At 38.9% G+C, this 16,394-nt stretch overlaps 1 protein-coding gene across 7 annotated transcripts in view; it reads left to right on the top strand.

The window, feature by feature from the left end:
* ARMCX1 (armadillo repeat containing X-linked 1) overlaps nucleotides 1-16,394 on the top strand; it is a 47,235-nt gene that overhangs the window by 9,608 nt on the left and 21,233 nt on the right. For all 7 annotated transcript variants that reach the window (XM_074392205.1, XM_074392211.1, XM_074392209.1 and 4 more), the window contains exon 2: nucleotides 981-1,167. The gene's annotated coding sequence lies outside the window, so the exon portion shown is untranslated. The remainder of the gene's footprint in view (nucleotides 1-980; nucleotides 1,168-16,394) is intronic.

The raw sequence follows: 16,394 nt of genomic DNA, 5'->3' as shown, positions 1-16,394 counted from the left end.
GAATATATGCACATCCTTTGACCTGTTAATTCCACTTATAGAAATGTATCTTTAGGAAATAATCACATAATTGGCTTGTAGAAAGCTGTCCATCTTCAAACTGTTTTGAAGGGTGAAAAGTTGTAAATGACCCAAGTATCTCAAGATACAGTCGGCTAAACAAATTATTATGTCTACACATTTAAATATTATACAGCTATTGAAAATGTTAATGGACATCTACCTGTATTTACATTAGAAATTCAGCATATAATCTTAGGTGGGAAAAATAGGCTATAAAAGCATATGCCATACATTTAATGAAGAAAAAGTATGTATCTAAATTATCTTGCCTCATACTCTGAGAATGTTAATAATTTTCTGTGAGTGTTAGATTGATGGGTGATTTCATTTGCTTTTTACTCATCTCTATTTATGATATTTTTAAAATAAATGGAATTTTATGCATAATTTACCAACAAGGAAAAGGATGGATTCAGGCTAGGCAGGCCTGGTCAATAGTATTTGAGGGACCTGGAGCAAAAGTATAAATGTAGGATCACGTATTTACATCTACATACTTGGAAAGCATAACTTAACATTTTAAATAAATATTATTTATAAAGCAATAAGTGTTTTAAAATTTAAATCTCATTAGCTGTTTTAAAAATAAAACTGTTCTCAATATTAGTCACCAACCGACTTTACTGTAAAAAAATGGTACCATGCTCGTGTTGGATTCTACCATCTGCTGCCCTGATCCCTCTTCAGGAATAAAAAATGTATTATTTTAATTGCTAGGAGTGCAGCAAATACACAATCCTCAGATGTCAGCCCTTTTCAAGAATTTCCTAAGCTGAAGAAAGCCTCCCCAAGGTTACATCCCCTACCTGAGGGTATTTCACATCCAATTACTAATGAATATGGCCTTCCTGCCCCAAATTGGGACAGCTTAACTCCTCCCTCTGTCCAATCCTGCTTCCTTCTTTTCCCTTCCACAGGTGTTGATCCCAAGAGCATTCCCTAGTAAAAACCCTTCATGCTGAACTCTGTCTCTGGGTCTGCTTCCCGGGAAGCCAACCTGCAACAGTTGGTATAAGAAGTGGTTCAAGAAAGCAAATACTGTGATGAAATTTTGGACATGAATTACCTGCTACTCTGATGTCAATGAAGACTCCATCATTGGTGGTAGGTGGAGTAGATAGGCCTCTGGAACACAGTGGCAGAGGAATTGTTAAAACTTTCAATGGTGGTGAACTGGGGTGTCATACTGGCAAAAGGGGACACATTAACTGGTGCCATGTATCAGACCTTTGAGAAATATGGGAAATATTAAACATAAGGCTGGCCAGAAAATTGGGTGGCTGTTGATAAGCTGATTGAACTCTAGAAAAGAATAACAAAAAGGTGAATTAAATTAACAATTGATAGCTGTGTTTGAAAGCCAGAGGGCTTTATTTATAACATATAAAGAGGCTCTCATCTTTTCCAGGTAGAGGGTAGAGAAATCTGAGGAGTAGACTCAAGATTTGTTAAAAGCAAGATTCAAAGAAAGTTACAATTTTAACCAAGATGTCTTCTATGCTGAATTTAGTGCCATGATTAAGAAGCAATGGGACTCTGATACTTGGGATAGGGACATCTGGATTGATGTCCCTAAAAATCTTGTATCCCCAGATTATCCTGAGCCCCATTGAGAAGTGTTCTACTCCTTCTATTAAGGGCTGGCACTTCACCTTGCTCCAATATATGGAATTCTTTCCCCTATAAGATAACCTAGGTTTCTCTCAGAATCTGCCTCTACCTCCTATCCTGGCCACTGGACCTATAACTAGGGTTAAGCCACAGCATAATCTAGCTGGTGATGTGCTGGGTATAACAAGGAAAGAAAGAGAATACACCAACAAAGTGTTTCAGGACGTAACCTAGTCAGCATGTACTAGAAGGTGCTGAGGGAGTAAGTAGGGCACCAAATTCTGAGGAGCTTGATCAGGAGGGCTGGAATATAAAATTGAATATGAGAGAATGAATCAATTTGTAAGTGCTCTCCCAGAATGCAGGGTTTAATACTCTGGCAAAAACCACAGGAAATGGCAGGAACTCATTGCTACAATAGCTCCTCAAAGTATGGAAAAAGCCATGGCCTACGTCAAGTGAGGTGTAAATGCCAGAGTTGCCATAGAAGATGGTGGAAAAAGGGATTTAAGACTCAGAGAGGTGAGAATTATAGAATAAACATGTTATGTAAGGTCAGAAGACCTTTCAGAAGATTATATTCTGCAGGAGGACCCAAAGGACACACCATTTACTGAGGATATAAGGAATATTCTGGTGAGAGCAACATCAGCATCATAAAAAGTTCAGTAGTGGATCTCTTCTGCATGCCAGGGCTCAGAGTAGGAAAGGATCTTATGGAATGAGGATCAATGGTAGAAATGATGATGCCTCTGAAATAATAGAGGCAGGATGACGGCACTTAACTGTCAGAAGTCACGTGGATGTAAATAACACAATGCACTGCAGGGCCAGAGTGGCAAATGGGGAGGCCTGACCTGCACAGAGCTATGGAGATGGTTAACAGAACATAGTACTCCTAATGCGTAGATGGTTAAGAGATAGTTAATAGGACATGGACAGTCAATACAACATGATGCCCTGGGGGGAAATAGGCAGCCAACAATATACACTCTATTCAATCAAAAGAAATGAAAGGTGGTCACAGGTTTGAGGGAGGTTGCCTCAATAAAAAGTCTTATCCACCTTCTGGTCTCAAGTTAGGTTTTCATCCACAACACATGGTTTGAAGGAAAGGCTGAGTGCCCAGTAAGAAGGACCCTGCAACACATGTGTAGTAATGATTTCTTTAGTCCTTCCATTTACTGAGGTAACTGTGTGCCAAGGAAAGAGAAATATCCAAACATTTTGAGAACAGATGGACACTGGTTCTGAGTTGATATTGACACCCAGAGACCTAAAGTGTCTTAATTTGCCCCCTTATTAGAATGGGGGCACATGGGTGCCAAGTATTAAAAGCGATCCTGGCTTAGGTAGGGTTTACAGTGGGCCCACTGGGTTCACAGACCCACTCAGTGGTTTTTTTTTTGATCTCTGTATGTATAATTGGAACAGACATAGTTGGTTAGTTGGTATAAGCCCTATAGCAGTTCCTTGGCTTGTGGAGTCTGAGCTATTTGTAGATGAGAAGGCCAAGTGGAAGCATCTGAAACTGCCCTTACCTTCTCTGGCCAAGATAGTAAGTGAAAACACATGGCACCTGTGGAGTGGAGGATGGTAGAAATTATTGCTGTTTTTGAAGACCTAGAGAATGTAGACGTATAGTCTCTGTTATATCTTTGTTTAATTCACCAGTTTGATCCCCTGCAAAATGTGAACAGAGCCTAGATGATGCTAGACTATTGAAAACTCAGCCAAGTGCTAAGACAATTGCAATGCCATGCCAGATATGATATCCTTGCTACAGCAGAAAGCATGGCCTTAAGTACCTAGTTTTCAGCTATTGATTTAGAAAATGTGTTTTTCCCTATCCGTATCATAATGGAAAGTTCATATTCACACAGAATGGATAACAGTATGCATATACAGTTTTTCCTCAGTACTCTACTAACTCTTATGTCCTCTGTCATAATATAGTCTGAAGAGGTGTGGACCACTTAAACATTCTTCAGAATATAATACTAATCTACCATGTCAATGACATCATGCTAATTGGACCAAAATGAGTAAGAAGGGGCTAGCACATTGGAGGCCTTAGTAAGACAGATCCACCATGGAGAATGGGAGATAAACCCTACAAAGATCCAGGGAGTTAGCCACATCAAGTTAAATTTTTAGGGGTTGAATGGCATGGAGAATGCCAGAATATCCTCTCAAAGAAAGGACAAGTTAGGGTATTTTTTTTTTTACCTTCCTCACAGAGAATTTTCTGGAAGTGCAATGCCTGGTAGGCCTCTTTGGGTTCTGGAAATATCACATTTCACACCTAGAATTAGTTTCACCCCATATACTGGGTGACACAAAAACTGCCAGCTTTGAGTGGAACTATAGCAGAACAAGGCCCTGTAGCAGGTCCAGATGCAGTTTTAAGCAGTTCTGCCACTTGATGCATACAAAAGACAGTCCTTATGATACTGATTCAGGCGAACTCCAAAACTGGGGCTTAGCCTGGGAGGGTTCTTGGCTTCAACAAGAGCAAGCTGACAGTGAAAGAAGGCAGGTTTATTAGAGCAATAGGGTATAGCAAAATGTCTGCTCCATAGACAGACCAAGGCTGTCTCATAGGCAGAGCATCCCTGAGTAGCAGTGTACAGCAAAGTGGCTGCTTCCTAGGCAAAGCAGCCTGGAGCAGCAGCAGCAGTATATAGCAACAGTAGCATTCTGGAGCAGTAGAGGGAGCAGGAGCAGCAATTTTGCTGGCTAGCTATATTTATACCCACTCTTAATTATATGCTAATAAAGGAGTGGGTTTTTGGACTTTTCTAGAAAAGGGATGGGAATTTTCTAGAAAATGGGTGGGAACCATATTAGGCAATCTCTGGGTCGTTACCATGGCACACTGCCATGGCATTTGTAAACCGTCATGGCACTGGCTGGAATGACTTTACTAATGAGCAGTGAGGACAACCAGAGGTTGCTTTTGTCATCATCTGTTGGTGTCTCTACTGCATCTTGTTTTTGATCAGCAGGGCCATTACCAGTGTTCAGAAAACAAGTCCTGCTGATCTCCTACCTCAGTATTAAATGCATGTGTGTTGGAAAAAGATGCCATGTGAGTTTTTGGAACTCCTATGGGAAAGCCCCTATGGGAAGTCACAACTTAGCTAGGGTTGTGGAGCAAAGCCATGTCATATCAATGGAAAATATACATCTTTTAAGAACAGTTCCTGACATGTTACTACATCCTGGTGGAGATGAATGCCTGACTACAGGACATCTATTGGCCATGTAGCCAGAACTGCTTCATGAGCTGAGTTCTGTCAGATCCACCAAGGTATAAGGTTGAGTAGCCCCATCAATGAGATGCAAGTTTCTTTTTTGTTTCCTTTTTTGAGACAGGGTCTTGTTCTGTCACTCTGGGTGGAGTGTGGTGGCATCATCATGGCTCATTGCAGCCTTGACTTTCTGGGCTAAAGTGATCCTCTCACCTCAGCTACATGAGTAGTAGGAACATAGGCACACACCACCATACTTTGCTAATCTTTTTAATTTTCTGTGGAGTTAGGGCTCCACTATGTTGCTCAGGCTGGTCTCGAACTCCTGGGCTCAAGGGCATTTCCTGCCTCAGCTTCCCAAAGTGCTGGAATCAGAGGCGTGAGCCACCATGTCCAGCCAAGATGTAAGTTTTATATATAGGATCAAGCAAAGCAGGATGGGAGAGCATAAGCAGTTGTCTGATCAGGTAGAGGAGATCCTCTATGATATCTACCACTGTTGCACGAGTACCTTTCCCTTACCTTACAGCTATGGCCTTACACCAGATCCCACGTGACACAGGCATTCAAGTGTTCTTTAATAAGTGTGTCTGTATGTATGTGTCGTGTGTGTGTGTGTGTGTGTGCGAGAGAGAGAGAGAGAGAGAGAGAGAGAGAGATTCAAGACCCAAGACCTTTAAAACATGAAACTTAGGAGGGCCTTCATGCTCAATTCTAAGAGCCCTCATGCCTAGTTATGAGGCTAGGGTAGCAGTGGGCAACATTTCTAAATGTTTTGGAGAGTTAGGTGGTCTTATAGTCAGTGCTTGGACTGACCCTGGCCCCAGGTCCCCAGATTCTTACCCTAGTGTTGTAGTAGTAGACTCAGGACTTGGGGTTGGTTTAAAATTTTGAGTACAGTGGCTTTGCTCAGTCATGCACATATAGGGAATCATGTAACACCACTTTTCCAAGGTAAAAATGCAATCCTTCTTCTTGGGCTAAAAGGTCCATTTCTGAAAATCACATGAATTGATTGGTTCTTGAGGCAGTTTAGTGTAGGGGAATGAATATAAGCTGGAGTGACGAATGACTGGGGAGGGAAAATAACATTTCTCTTTCCTTTTTTTTCAAACATAAAGGAGGAGAAGATTTGCGATAGGAAGAGGATTAATCCTGATTTGAACTCTTTGAATTTGAAGTGCTTATGTACTATAATTTGAATATGGTTTATCCCCATCCAAACTTATGTTGAGGATGGGTTCCCAATGTGATAGTGTTAGGAGGTGGTACCCGTAAGAGGTGTTTGTGTCATGAGGAATCTGTCCTGATGGAGGGATTAATGCAGTCATTTTGGAGTGAGAGAGTTCTTGTGCTCATGGGACTAGATTAGTTACTGTGAGAGGGCTGGTTGTTATAAAGTGAGGCTGCCTCTTGTGGTTGGTGTCTTTTGCATGCACCTGGTTCCCCTTTTGCTTCTTTGCCATGTTTTGATGCAACATGAGGCCCTTACCAGAAGTTGTCAGATGTGACTGCCCAATCTTGAACTTCCCAGCCTGCAAAACTGTGAGTTAAGTAAAACATTTCTTTATAAATGTCTAAGTCTTAGGCATTGTTATAGCAACACACAACAAACTAAGACACTGGCACTTCCAAGTGGAGCAGCTCAGTGTTTATTTGAGAGGTATGGATCTAGAGCTCAGAAGAAATGTCTGGGCTGAAGATACATATTATGGATGATAACAAGAGTAAGTCAGGTAGCCACAGTGAGTAGTACAGATAGAAAAACTGAGGACAGAACACCTAAGAAGCCTGATACACGTAGGACTTTGGCAGAGAGTAGCACAGAATTAAAACCAACTGTACATCCTTCTTTTCCTTTAAAAAATTGGGGTAAGATACACATAACATTTACCATCTTCACCATTTTTAGGCGCACGGTTCAGTGTCATTAAGTACATTCACACTGTTGTGCAACCATTACCACCATTCATCTCCAAAACTGTTTCCTTTTCTTCTCTTTTTTGAGACATAGTTTTGCTCTTATTGCCCAGGCAATTGTGCGATCTGGGCTCACTGCAACCTCTGCCTCATGGGTTCAAGCGATTCTCCTGCCTCAGCCTCCCAAGTAGCTGGGATTACAGGCACCTGCCACCACGCCCAACTCATTTTTCATAGAGATGTGGTTTTACTATGTTGGCCAGGCTTGTCTCAAACTCCTGACCTCGTGATCTACCCACCTCGGCCTCCCAAAGTGCTGGGATTACAGGCATAAGCTACCACGCCTGGCCCAGAACTGTTTTCATCTCCCAAACTGAAATGTGTATCTACTAAACAGTAACTCCTTCCACTGCTCCCCGAGCCCCTGCAAAGCACTATTCTACTTTCTGTTTCTATAAATTTAACTACTCACGGTGTCTCATTTCAGTAGAACCATACAGGATTTGTCCTTTTGTCACTTAGCATAATATTCTTGTATTAGTTTACTTGGGTTGCTATAATAAAATTCCATAGACTGGGTGGCTCACAAACAGCAGAAACTTATTTGCTGGAGGCTAAGAAGTCCAAGATCGAGATGCCAAAAGTTTCTGGTAAGGGCTTTTTTCATGGCTTGTCAATGGCTGCTTTCTCACTATATCCTCACGTGGCCTTTCCTTGGTTTGTTGAGAGAGAGAGAAAGAGTCTTTCTGATGTCTCTTCTTATAAGGATACTAATCCTACAAAATCAGAATCCCATCCTTACGATTTCATTTAACCTTAATCACTTCCTTAGAGGTCCTATTTCCAAATACAGCCACATTGGAAGTTAGGGCTTTAATATGTGAATTTTGCAGGGACACAACCATTCAGTCCGTAATAATTCTCAGCTTTCCAGTTCTTTACACAGAATTGGAGTCGTACTCTATGTTCAATTTCAGAACCTTGTTTTTGAAATATAATTTTCATAGTTATTGAGTACCATAACAGTTACAGAAATCCAGCAGGACCTTCCTTCATCCTTACCCGCCCCAGATTTCTGCTTCCAAATTAATTTCCATTTCTGTTTTTAAATTACTTTTAATTCCAGGTTACTTACAAATATCTCAAATACTTCTTCTGATATTGCCTTCATGTTTATTAATAACTGTTTTATTTCTTGATTTTTAAATTTTGTGTGTCAGCTAGGATTTCCTACAGTGGAAGGATTCAGTTGTTTTATACCTCTCATGCTGTATAAAAACTCACTTCTCCCATATTCTCCCAATATATTGTTGTATCACTATATTATGTTAAATCAATATTCAGTGTTTACATTATGTCTATGTAAGTATTTTTCACAACTGAGAGATTAGAAGGAGAGGCAGTTAAGTGCATAGACTCTGCCACTAGACAGCCTGGTTTCAAATCCTGATTTTGTCATTTAATAGCTACATGATCTTGAACAAATCTCTTCTACTCTGTCTCACTTTCCCCATATTTAAAATGGGAAATGGTGTATCTCATAAGATTTATATGAGGATTAAAAGATTAAGCACTCAGAGTAGTACTTGGTACATAGTAATTGGCATCTATTATATATTATTGTTGTTCATTGTATAGATATTTTCCCTAGAGTTTGTGAATCCTTTTGTATTCCTGCTCCATTTTGAAAGATTACTCTTCAGGCCTAATGTACAACTATTGTCATAGAGAAATCTTTGTCCTCGTAGTGGAATTTTCTTAGTCTCTTTTTCATGTTGGATCTGGCTTTCCCTATATCCCCATGGCTTCATCTTTTTAAATTTATGACCTCATTTTGATAAAGTAAATCTAGGTTTCTGAGAAAGAGTGTATAGTATATAAATACTTTGAGATTTTCCCTGTCTGAAAATGCCTTTATTCTACCCTTACACTTGATTGATAATTATTGGACATAAAATTCTAGGTTTAGGTCATTTTCCTCAGAATTTAAAAATTTACTTTTCAAATCAAAGCTGTGTATGCATATACTTTAAAAGTCAAATACAGTCATGCTCATGCACTGTGTAACAACATCAATGATGGACAGCATATACGATGGTGGTCCCATAAGATTACAATGAAGCTGAAAAATTCCTATCAGCTAGTGATGTCGTAGCCATGGTAATGTCACAGCATAACACAAAAGGCAATGTTTTAACATTACCTTTTATATGTTTAAATATGTTTAGATATGCAAATACCATTGTGTTACAATTGCCAACGGTATTCAGTACAGTAACACATTGTTCAGGTCTTTAGCCTAGGAGCAATAGTTTATACCATATAGCCCAGGTTTGTAGTAGGCTATATGCTCTAGGTTTGTGTAATTATACTTTATAATGTTCACACAATGACTGTATCACCTAACAATGCATTTCTCAGAACGTATCCTTATTGTTAAGCAATGTGTGAGTGTAATTATGTAAGGCTGATGTATTAGTTTGCTTGAGCTTCCACAACAAAATTCCACAGGTTGGGTGGATGAAACAACAGAAATTTATTTTCTCATAGTTATGCTGGCTAGAATTCCAAGATCAAGATGCAGTCAGGGTTAGTTTCTTGTGTAGCCTTTCTTCCTGACTTGTATATGGCCACCTTCTTGCTGTGTCCTCACATGGCCTCTTCTCTGTGTGTACATGAGTTAGAAAGAGATCTTTGGTGTCTCTTCTTATAAGGACACCAATTCTATCAGATTAGGGGTCTATTCTTAGTAGCCAGTTTAGCCATAATTACCTCCTTAAAGGCTCTGTCTCTGAATACAGTCACATTAATGGTTATGGCTTCAACATATAAATTTATAACAGCTTACTATGAAACACAGCAATATCCTTGTATCTCAACACTATTTAGCACTCCCAGAAGCAATAAATTTCAACTCCTTTAATGCATTATTTTGGTATTATCCACCTATGTCAAAATAACATATTTATAGTGTTTCTTCATTTTTGCGTTTTAAGTCACTGACTTCCCACTATGGAAGATGAATTTAGCTCTTCTTTTATACTCACCCCTGCTTAATGTAATCATACATTTTTACATTTTTTATACCCCGCCCTCCCAATTGCTTTTTTCTTATTTTAGTTGTATGGACAATATTATGTTGACTATGTACTTGTTACTGAGATTTGAATTACGTAGTACATTAGGATTATTTTTTTCTTGTCCTGCACAACTTTCTGTTTTCTCTAGATTTAATTTTTTCCTCCCTCTCTTTTTCTATGTATTTATCACCAATTTATTTCCAAAACAAACTCCCAATTATGTAAATATTCTTCCATTATGTTCAAATAAATTAGATATTCTATCAATTTTATTTTCTGGACAAAATTTCTCTTGGGAATCTTCTGACCTGTTTTAAACTAGACTGGTTGCACTCTAGGCATGCAACACAACTTTTATTTTGGGATCTCTTTTCACAATAATCTTGGTTACTTTCCTTGCTATTATTCTGTTAGATTAATTGTTTCCTGGATCTCATATCTCCCTCTTTCTTGGGTTATGCTCTCTTTTGCCAGAACACATCTTCCAGTAGCTTCCTGAGAAAGTATGCGTAGCACACTTATGAGATCTTTCAAGTTTGAAAATGTCATTTTTCTACTCCAACACTTGATTGATAGCTTGGCTGGAGATGGAATTTTGAATGGGAAATTCTCTAAAAATTTTGAGGACATTGTTTCATTGTATTTTAGCTTTCAGTGTTGATGTTGAGAAGTCGGATGTTACTCCAGTTCTTTTTTATATATTTACTTTTTCACTACGTAATACATTCACATGGTTCAAATTAATAATAAAAAATGCAATGAAAAACCTTCCTCCCACCAACATTCTTCTTCTATTCAGTTCCCCTTTTCTCCAAACAGATAACTGTTGTTATTAGTTTCTTTTTCATACTTCCAGGATTTTGTCTTGCATATGTAAGGAAATATAAATATAAGTATTCTTATTTTACCCCTGTTGTAAAAGGTAAAATACAGTATATATACATGTATACATTCACATTTATTTAAACATGTATACTTGCTGTCCTGCACTTGGCTTTTTTAGATTGTTTGTTTGCTTGTTTTACTTGACAATATATCCCAGAAGTCTTTCCACATGTGTACATAATTTACTTTTATTTTTACAGCCTCATAATCTTCCTTTGTGCGAGTATAACAATTTTATTTTGAAAGCTCTCTTTCAATGAACATTTTGGTTATTTCCAGTCACTCCAATGACAAACATTGCTTCGATAAATAATCTCCATTCTTCTGCCAGGGTTGGGGAAGGATAGTCACTGAGCTACTTGGAGTGGAAGAGGGAGGGTCTGTTTTTGAAACATTTAACTAAGCCTCCCATTTTTGGTCCTATTTTCACCCTTGCTTATTAGAGAATACTATTCTCTGAGCTTGGGGGTTCTGTCATGTAAATTAGATTACTTCTCACATTTCTCTACCTTAGGGATAGATGCAACTATCTCAAATCTAGTAAGTTGATTGCCATGTGCCCATCTGTACTCCAGCTTCTAAAATTGTGTTACTGTTGTCTCCTATCCTTTTCTATTACTGTACCTTTAAATATCTTTATTGTAATTTTAATGGAGTATTTAGGAAGAAATAAAGTCTAATGCTAAGTTCATCCCAAAATATTTTATTGGAAGTTCATGCCTTAGAATTTTGAAATTGTTCTTCTGAAATCTTTTAGTTGTGTGTGGTTTGAGAAGCCTACTGTTCTGTTTCTTGTCCATCATACATGACACATTTTTCCTCTCCAAAAACTTTTAGGTTCTTCTTTTTATCCTTAATATTTTGAAACTTTTCTATAATACGATTTTTAAAATCTTGTAGGTTGCTATGAAAAGAAAAAAACATGATTTTAAATAAGTATTTTTATTCAGTGTGGTAGGAACTTAAAGGGCTGTTTCAATCTGGTGACACATATTTTGCATTTAGTTCTTTAATGATTTTTTTGATTTCTTGTATTAGCACTTTGATTGTTTCTTCTTACCATTTTTCTGTTCTTTCATTATGGATATTGTACTATTTCTGTGTTTTACCTGTCATATGACAATTTTATTATCTTTTTCCTATTTAAAAAAATCTCTTTCTTACTGTATTCTACATTTGGGGATTTTTTTCCCCCTACTCTTTTGACCTTCTATTGATATGTGGAGCTTTTCCTGACTTCTGATTGTTTCTTTTAAAATAGAATTCTGCACTTATCTCATGGATATTATATATTCTTATCTATTTACGAATATTACAGATTTTTATGGTTTTCTTCTGTTTTATGTATTGTCTATTTTACTCTCAGTTTCTTTTTTATGGTTGTTTGTCTAGGTCTCACCAAAACAATGTTAGTCCTCTAACAAACTTCTATTTATATTTAAGAATGGGATTCTCCATAGCGTTAGAAGCCATCCAGTTATTTCATTGTGGTACACACAAATGCCAGTGTTCATAGATACTTTGTTTTTTTTTTGAGCATTCTGTTGCCCACAATGGAGTGTAGTGATGTGATCATAGTCTGCTGTAACTTCAAAATTATGGGCTTGCGTGAACCTCCCACCTCAATCTCTGTAGGTACTTTTTATTAGGCTAATTAGTTTACATGGAGAGGAATCCTCCAATCTCCTTCCTTGGGCACATAAGCACTGTTGACAGTACTCAGGAAGCTGAGCAAGGGAAAGCACCTTGAGTGGGGAGAATGTCTCACCTTTCAATACACAAACTTTCACTTAATATTCCTTTTTTTAGTACAACTTATTGTACCTACCCTTAGCTGCTCTCATAAGTTCACACCTTTTCTGGTTTAACTTCTCCAGAAAGTAAACCATCTGTTTTCTGAGAGAAGGAACACTTGACTAATATAGGGCTGGAGGTGGGGATCTAACCGCTCCTTACTAAAATTTCAACTAATGGACTGGGCGTGGCAGTTCACACCTGTAATCCCAGCACTTTGGGAGGCTGAGGTGGATGGATCACTTGAGGTCAGGAGTTCAAGACCAGCCTGGCCAGCATGGTGAAACCCCGTCTCTACTAAAAATACAGTAATTACCAGCTACTCAGGAGGCTGAGGCAGGAGAATTGCTTGAACCCAGGAGGCGGAGGTTGCGGTGAGACGAGATCGCGCCACTTTACTCCAGCCTGGGTAACAAGAGTGAAACTCCGTCTTAAAAAAAAAAAAAAAATACAGTAATTAGCCTGGTGTGGTGGCAGGCACCTGTAATCCCAGGCTGAGGCAGGAGAATGGCTTGAACCCTGGAGGCAGAGGTTGCAGTGAGCTGTGATTGCACCACTGCACTCCAGCCTGGGTGACAGAGCAAGACTCCCTCTCAGGAATAGAAGAAAACAAAAATTTCAACTAATCCTTTTGTTCTTAGTCCAATGAGGTCCCTTCAACAGTTAACTGGTGCCTCAAATTCCTGAGCCTCTGTATTGTTCTGTGGAGTGAATCACATACTCTTAACTCATCATCATCATCAATGGCAGATTGGAATTTCAGCTTTTCCTGCTTTTCTAGGTCACTCAATGTTTATCCACTGATCTTCCAAAATTTTGTCAGTATTTCCCATGAACTATTGTCTCTTCTCCATTTCTGTTTATATTTCTGATTATTTTACTGGGATTTCAAGATGGATTTGAGATAAATGAATGTGTTGTATTTCATATTAGGGCTCTAGAGAAATAGAACAAATAGGAGAATATATATAGTATTTTTAATATATAGTATAGTCTCCTAGACAATGAAAAAATATATAGTATTATATATAGTATATTCTCCTATTAGTTCTATTTCTCTACAGAGTCCTAATATGAAATACAATACATTCATTTATCTCAAGTCCATCTTGAAATCCTACTAAAATAATCAGAAATATAAACAGAAATGGAGAAGAAACAATAGTTCATGGGATATATATATATATGTGTGTGTGTGTGTGTATATATATATATATATATATATATATATAGAGAGAGAGAGAGAGAGAGAGAGAAGAGAGATTCATTTTTAAGGAGTTGGTTCACATGATAGGAACTGACAAGTCTGAAATTTTTAAGGCAAGCTGGCAGGCTGAAAAGTTAGGTAAGAGTTGATGTTTTGATATTGATTCTGAAATTCATAGGGCATGTTGCAGGCTAGAAAGTCAAGTAGGATTTTTATGTCTTGAGGCAGAATTTCTTCCTTTCCAGGAAGACTCAAGTTTTGCTCTTAAGGTCTTTAACTGATTTGGTGAGGCCCATCCAGACAATGAAAAACAATACATTGTGTCAATAGATTATAAATGTTAATCACAACTACAAAATACCCTCACAGCAACATCTGGACTAGTTTTTAAACAAACAACTGGACATCACAACCTGGCCAACTTTACACATAATATTAACCATCATAGTCTACCCCTTGTCAGCTTGGCACCTGTACACATCTCCTTAAAGCATACCTAACCTCCAAATATAGACAAAAACAAAATGATACTTTCACTTATTATGATACAGATATCCTGTGTTCAACTGAAAATGCACTAACCTTTCCCCAGAAGAGTACACAGAGTCCTTGGGCAATGTTTGCACTTCCCCTTGATGTCCTGTAACTTAAACGCTATGACATAAAACTAATACATACTCTGTTATATGATAAGAGAATAAGAGAGGGAACAATCCAAAGGTATTTGCTATATATACACACACAAACGCAATCATAATGAAATAAGGAAGAAACACATATGACAATTACAGTCATTTCTGCAACTGGTTATGTGGTCATAGCTGGTTTTTATAACTAGTTTCTTTCACTATCCATTCCATATTCCATCTGCTGTCAGCAAGTACTTCAGCTGGTCATGGTTCTTTGCTGGGTCAGGTGACCTACACCTTCATTCCTGAAGAGGAGTGAAGTTCCAGCAGTTAGTCCTGGTTGAATTAGGTTATTGTAGTTTTCTGTTGACTTTAATCATAGGGCATGGAAATACTAAGAGATAGAAGTACTAGTACTAGGGGATATTAGTACTAGTATTGGTACTAAGGGATACTAGTGTGTGGTAGTACTAAGCCCTAAGTGATATCCTGTATTCCAGACAAGCTCTTCCTTAACTTCCATTGTGGAATAGACTCTAATTTCCCCCTTGTTAATAAAAAACTCCAGCTGTTGGAAGCATTTCAGAGTAGACCCTAAGCCTGGCATAAACAGGCCTTAAAGAAACTGGCCATAAACAGAATATCTATAGCACTGTGACATCTTCCTGATGGCAGTGACGCACATTGCTAGAGGTTGTAGGTTTACCGGAGCCAGGGAAGGAAATATCTAACTTGCCCTTGGGGCGGAAGACTGCTGTGGGCGGGGGTGGGGGGGGGTTCTGAACCATAAACAATAGCAAGAGTGGCAGGTGCCTTAATGACATGTTCCAGCTGCAGTAGATAAGCCCATCAGAGCCTGTTTCTTGCCACTAGTAAAGAATGCTTTGTTTCCTGCAAAGAATGCTTTTAGTTAAATGATGATTATCACTTACTTATTGTCAATAAATGTGTGGGTCTAACTCTGTTTGAGGCCTCTCAGCTGGGAATGCTGAGGCCCCCTGTCTGTCCCATACCTTTTTGCTCTCTATCTCTGTGTATGTTTCTTCTTTTCTTTTCTTTTCTTTTTTTTTTTTGAGGCAGAGTTTCGCTCTTGTTACCCAGGCTGGAGTGCAATGGCGTGATCTCGGCTCACCGCAACCTCCGCCTCCCAGGTTCAAGCAATTCTCCTGCCTCAGCCTCCTGAGTAGCTGGGATTACAGGCACACGCCACCATGCCCAGCTAATTTTTTGTACTTTTAGTAGGAGACGGGGTTTCACCATGTTGACCAGGATGGTCTCGATCTCTTGACCTCATGATCCACCCGCCTCGGCCTCCCAAAGTGCTGGGATTACAGCCTTGAGCCACCGCGCCCGGCATTCTCTGTGTATGTTTCTTAATTCCTTCAGTGCCACCTAGGTTGGGGTCTCCACGACTGACCTGGTCTCGGCACCCAGCTAGTACAGCAAGTCCATTCATTGCCTGTTTATTCACAAGCACGAGAAGCCCAAAGTGGCTTGGTGGCAGTCTTAACTTCAATGGAATCATTGTTGAGTATCCTGCTGGAAGCATTCCTCCCTTTGGAACTAAGATCTTCAGACCAACAGAGCATAAGATCATGGAAGCAGGAAGCAAAAATTTTGGTAGTGGATCACTAGGGGTGCTAGAGAGTGATGCCACTCCTATTTCCACCCCTTGATTCTTGGGCCCATGAAACTTGGCTATAAAAAAAAAAATAGCACCATATACTGGATTGATGGTTTAGATCATATACAACTTCCTGGAGAACATTACTCCTATACAGAGTTGCCCACAAGAAATTGCTACCTACCTCATGCTGTAACTGAGTCTTCAAAAAGCAATTCTGTTAAGCCACCCGCTTCAGGATAATAGGAAACATGGTTTAATACCAGTAATTTCATGGCCATGAGCCTATTGTTGCACTTCACTTGCTGTGAAGTAAGTTTCTTATCA

The sequence above is a fragment of the Saimiri boliviensis genome, chromosome X, assembly GCF_048565385.1.
Source record: "Saimiri boliviensis isolate mSaiBol1 chromosome X, mSaiBol1.pri, whole genome shotgun sequence".
NCBI classification, from domain to species: Eukaryota; Metazoa; Chordata; class Mammalia; order Primates; family Cebidae; genus Saimiri; species Saimiri boliviensis.
Note: the sequence above shows the minus strand (reverse complement) of the source record. Positions and strands in the feature narration are given on the sequence as shown.